Consider the following 6,223-nt stretch of genomic DNA (forward strand, 5'->3'; position numbering starts at 1 on the left):
CAAACAAGATTTCATCACACTGGGCAATGACTGTCATTTTTATTTTTGAACAGTAGGCTATGTTCCACCCACAATGAAGTCAGATGTTTGTGTGGCGAGTTCCCCAGGAATAAATAAAGACACAGGACACCAAGTATTAGGTTAATGGGTGAAATAGGCCACAACTTTATTGATTACAGGAATGAGCGGTATTGGCTTAGGCATTGGTCCTATTGACTAGCCGGCTTCAGCCCGATTGCCCGATGCCACACAGGCATCAGTCAGAATACATGACCGCCAGATTCCTTTAACGGAATACCCAAAATTGAAGGCGCAGGCGATGGCCACACCTAGCCCTTCGAAGCACCACAACACATTATTCCAATGCGTAACCTACCCACCAATACCACGAAAGTTGTGACGATTGCTACGAGGTAGGCGAAAAAACCAAAAAGCCTAATGCCAAATGGAAAAATTCCAACCAGGCCCCCTGGACAACCAGGGCAACCAACCTAAGGTCCATAGCAAGGCCAAAAGAAAACTGAGACCCTGAGCTCTAAGGGAGTGGAGGGTGGGTGACTCGCGACAGGACGACGAAAAGTGAGGCCGGAAGGCTGGTGCCGCAGCAATTTTGGCTGCTAAACACACCCCCTCGCAGGCACCTGGTTGGGTGCCTGCCCGTGGGCACCAGTCAGGTGAGTGGGAGGCAGGGGGCTAACGCCCCCTGCTTGAGGCGGAGTCCGGATCCCGATCACAACCACTCACCTCTCTTGCAGGAGGAGAGTCTTTGTATACTAGTGAGAGGGTGAATGAGAGGGAGTTGAGACAGTCCTCAATGTATATCTAGGAGACTTCATTTCAAATATCTGCTTAGCTGTAATGCTCATTGGATGACCCTGGGCCAGCCACAGTGTTCCTGTCCAAGGTTGTTGTTAGGTAAAATGGGACAAACCCCATATCCTCTTTGAGAAAGGTTGGAATACATTTTTTTAAAATAAATAAATAAATAAATACTTATGGATGTTTTATGATGAAACCTAGCCCTTGGTGACCCTAATGCTTATATTAAAAATGTTTTCAAGAAACTTTGCATCCAGTAAATATGTGACTAACATTTAAATGCGCAATTGGCTTAAAAAACTAAATTTAAAAACAAAACAAAATTGGCGTTCTAAATTGTTAGAAATGAATGCAAATGTATCATAAGGATAGTAAAATATCATTAAAGTGTCAGCGGTGAAATTTAATAATCTTAAATGAAATTAAGGTAATAAATTAACCTAAAAATTAATTTAGTTTGGAATTTAGCATTGAGTTCATGAGTTAAATAATTATGTACTATTATAATTTTTTTAAAGATTGTAATGAGTAATTAATATTTAAATGTAAAATTGTACTCATAAGTATTCAGGTATGAAAGATTATATATCTGTAGTAACATACACACTCACTCACACACACACCCAAATCAGGTTGTAGCTTGAAAGAACTAATTTTAAATGATCTATCAATAAAATTTATTCAATGTTTTCTTGAAGACAGTCCAAGGTTTGTGCAATGATTTCTCCGTATCTGAGTTATTAACATCTTATAACATTGTGTTATGCTGCCCCTGTTCTAATTTATAAAGTGTCAAAGCATTTAACCACTTGCATCCAAGAACACACACGAAGCAGTTGTTGTGCAGCCAGTGGCTCTTTAGTCCTCTTCTATTTTATTTAGTATTTCTGTTTCCTTTTGCTTTTCAGTGCTGCTTTTTCCATGACACAGTGCACAAAACCACACTAAAACCTTTTCAAAATTAAAATGTTGTGCATGCTTGCAGAGAGAGAGAGAGAGAGAGAGAGAGAGAGAGAGAGAGCGCATAAATTTTAAGATTTGAATCTGAAAAGTACTGTGGGCACAAGTCATGATTTTGGTGGGTGGCCGGATTAGAGGTGGTCTGATCACAGTGCCTGATCTTCCAAGAAGACATGACTGTCTGAGAGGCCTGTCTTCTGACTTATGTCAGAGAGAAGTCAAATTTGGACTGCAATCAAGGCCAGTAGATGAAGTGACTAGATCCTGATAAGTAATGAAATAGTATATACAGAATAACAATCTGTAAAGAGGGACCCATCAATGTTTGACTGGTAGGATGGGGTGCCTAGAAATTTATGGGGCAGACTAGGGGTGCATTGTGTTCCCTCAGTAAACCTGACGGCAGAATCAGACATGGCATATACAATATATCCTTCAGGTACATCCAGTATACCTGAAGGAGCGTCTCCAACCCCATCATTCTGCTCGGAAACAGGTCCAGCGCCGAGGGCCTTCTGGCGGTTCCCTCACTGCGAGAAGCCAAGTTACAGGGAACCAGGCAGAGGGCCTTCTCGGTAGTGGCATCCACCCTGTGGAATGCCCTCCCATCAGATGTCAAGGAAATAAACAACTTTCTGACTTTTAGACAACATCTGAAGGCATGGGAAGTTTTTAATGTTTGATATTTTATCGTGTTTTTAATATTCTGTTGGGAGCTGCCCAGAGTGGCTTAGGAAACCCAGCCAGATGGGAGGATATAAATAAAGGTAAAGGGACCCCTGACCATTAGGTCCAGTCGTGACCAACTCTGGGGTTGCGGTGCTCATCTCGCTTTATTGGCCGAGGGAGCCGGCATACAGCTTCTGGGTCATGTGGCCAGCATGACTAAGCCGCTTCTGGCGAACCAGAGCAAGCGCATGGAAATGCCGTTTACCTTCCCGCCGGAGCAGTACCTATTTATCGACTTGCACTTTGATGTGCTTTCGATAAATATTATTATTATTATATTTATATACACACAAGCTACTGTATCAGGGGAATGGATGGAACCCACACAAAGCTAAATGTTATGTCAGGTCATCTTCTGCATTATTTCAGCAGTCTTTCCTAGCTCCTCTCACCTGCCTCTAAAGCTTTTAGACTTTTGGATTTTCCATTTAGCCTGAGGTCTTGTACATGTAATCAAACTGTGGGAAACAAAAACAAAACCCACCCCCCCCAAATTGCTGAGGATTTCCAGCTCCCTTATACACAGCAAGGTGACATGGTGGACCATTGATCATTTCACAAAGAAGACTGTTAAGTTAAGCTACTAAATCAAAATAGAAAAATAACTGATGGGAAAATGGCTTTCCTATTCATTTTTTGCATGTGTTCAAGGTGTACAGCCGACCATAATGCTCTGCATTTATATGGAAATGAAGGCCGCCTAGGGACTGGGTGTATTAATGTTCTTGCTCTAATATAATAGCCCGTGATTTTGTGATGCCGTCTACATCTAGCCACAATCGCCTAGCCACGGTTGCAATAAGCAAGCAAATGGAGTTACCAGTACAGTGAAACAATCACTCACAACTTACGTAACTGTTTTAAAAACAGAAACAGAATGTCACTTATGGGTGCCAAATAAATAAACCAAGTCAGGAGTTATACAAAATTATGCTGATGGTGCCTATTTAGCAGTGTTTATGAGGGGGCAGCCATGTTTCTTCTGTCAAATTCCCCCAGGGAGCAATGCATTATCACCAAGCTTTGTTGATCCCAGGGGGACTTGCTCTATGTTCAATCTAGGCACATGGCAGCAAGGAGCTCTGTGGGGAGAATGGAGACACAATATATTATTATTATTGTTATTATTATTAATAATAATAATTTATTATTTATACCCCACCCATTTGGCTGGGCTTCCCCAGCCACTCTGGGCAGCTTCCAACAAAATATTAAAATACAGCAATGCATCAAACATTAAAAGCTTCCCTAAACAGGGCTGCCTTCAGATGTCTTCTAAAAGTCTGGTAGTTGTTCTCCTCTTTGACATCTGGTGGGAGGGTGTTCCACAGGGCGGGTGCCACTACCGAGAAGGCCCTCTGCCTGGTTCCCTGTAACTTGGCTTCTTGCAGTGAGGGAACTGACAGAAGGCCCTCGGCGCTGGACCTCAGTGTCCGGGTAGAACGATGGGGGTGGAGATGCTCCTTCAGATATAGGTTTAAAAGGAAAACTTTCTTGGATCAGAGGCAGTGCACAACCCTCAGACCACTTCACAACAGAATCTACTGAACTGCAGATTCTGAAGTCGATCATTGATCCAACCTGGGTCAATATTTGCCCGGATTACAATCATAGAAACATAGAGTTGGAAGGGTCCTCAAACGTCATATAGTCCAGCCCCCTTCAACGCAGGAATTTCAACTAAAGCATCCGAAACAGATGGCCATCCAACATCTGTTTAAAAACCTCCAAGGAAGGAGAATTCACCACCTCTCATGGTAGTCTGTTCCACTGCTGAACAGCTCTTACTGTCAAAAAGCTTTTCCGAATGTTTATTCGGAATCTTGAAGCCATTGATTCGAGTCCCACCAATGAATTGCTACAGATCAAACCCCACTGATGTACTCACAACATCGCTGACTTTTAAAATGCTGTTTAAGGGAATCAGTTCACACATGCAGTTATGAGTCATTGAGGGTTGGTTCGCACATAGTTAAGAACTGGCACCAAGCGGTGGTTTGCATGTTAAACAGATATCACAGACCGATACATAATGTATAGAACTTCCCTATAACCTCTAATCCCTGCACAGAAATTTTTGTTACTGGAGTCAGAGCACACATTCAGTTGAGTCATCAGGTGCTAAGAAGCCACTTAAGGGAGGATGTATAGCTCAAGTAGGACAGTGCATGCTTTGCATGCAACATCTCAAATTCAACCCCAGGCATCTCCAGATGGGGCAGAGAGATTCCTTTCTAGAACTCTGGAAAGCTCTTGTTTCTCAGCATAGATAATACTGCTCTAGCAAAACCAGTGTAATGACTCAGCATGAGTCAGCATCTTGTGTTCTACTTAACGATTTCTGATGATATACCTGCATGCCTAAATTGACAATACAAGAAGAGGTGGCTATTAAATACTATCTTCTCTTTTTATTTTTTGCTGTTGCATATTAATCATGGACAAGGCCACATTATATGAGAGTGATTTTGAGAATTCTTACGTTCCCCCACCCCACCACCAAAAAATCTTTTCAGAAAGTTTAATGTGAGGAGGAGGAGAAATTCTCTCCCAGTCTCTTCGTCAACCATGAGGGAATTTGTTCTTGTGCTCAGTCTAGTTAATGTTTCATACTACCCTCTAGCAAAGTTCAAGTCAGAGCGGAGCTCGTCTGGGTTTTGCAAGGATAATCCCTTTTGCAAGCCCTGTGCAGGCACCCATCAGAAGGCTATCTGTCTAAGTTCAGCAGAGCATCTCATGATCTGGGTGTCAGGCTGATGGTAAGATTTCATCAGTAAGCAGCATAGAGCTGTCCGATCAATACAAGCCTAGGTAACCTCATGCTATTTCCCCTCCCCCATGGGTGAAGAGGAATGATGTGTGTGTGTTCATACTTGGAACCAAAGCACAGCAAAGAGTCCCAAGTGAGAGACAAGCTTTTGGTGGAAAAAATACTTAAATAAGTTAACCCTGTGCTCATTCTGTTGCCATCACAGCACAGGTTTTGCTTTGGAGAGTTATTGAACCACTGCTGCAAAGAGATGGCATCTTTTGGGACAGAAAGGGAAATAAAGTCAACTTGTGGTTCGAGGACCCGACCTCTGCAATGTGGAATGAATACACAAGGACACGTGGTATAAGGTTAATGGGCAAGAAAAGGCCACAACTTTATTGATTACAGCAGTGAAAAGGTATTGGCTTAGGCATTGGATGTTTAAAACAAGGGGGGGGGGTTATTCACCAGTAGGTGGAGCCTGTTGATGCTAATCCAACTATAGGCTCTCCCCTGATGTCACCGAGGGTCGTGCCATGGCCTCCCACCAAGCAGGCATTGGACAGAATACACGACCGCCGGATTCCTTTAACGGAATACCCAAAATTGAAGGTGCAGGCGATGACGACACCTAGCCCTTCGACACACCACAACACTTTATTCCAATGCCTAACCTACCCATCAATACCACAAAGGTTGTGACGATTGCTACGAGGTAGGCGAAAAAACCAAAAAGCCTAATGCCAAATGGAAAAATTCCTACCAGGCCCCCGGACAACCAGGGCGACCAACCTAAGGTCCATAGCAAGGCCAAGGAAAACTAAAAACCTGGAGCTCACTGGGAGTGGAGGGTGGGTGACTCGCGACGGGATGACGGAGAGTGAGGCTGAGGAGGGGCTGGCGCCGCAGCATTTAGGCTGCTGTACACGCCCCCTCGGAGGCACCTGGTTGGGTGCCTGCTGA

This window comes from Podarcis vaucheri (assembly GCF_965113315.1).
Source record: "Podarcis vaucheri genome assembly, chromosome: 5".
NCBI lineage: Eukaryota > Metazoa > Chordata > Lepidosauria > Squamata > Lacertidae > Podarcis > Podarcis vaucheri.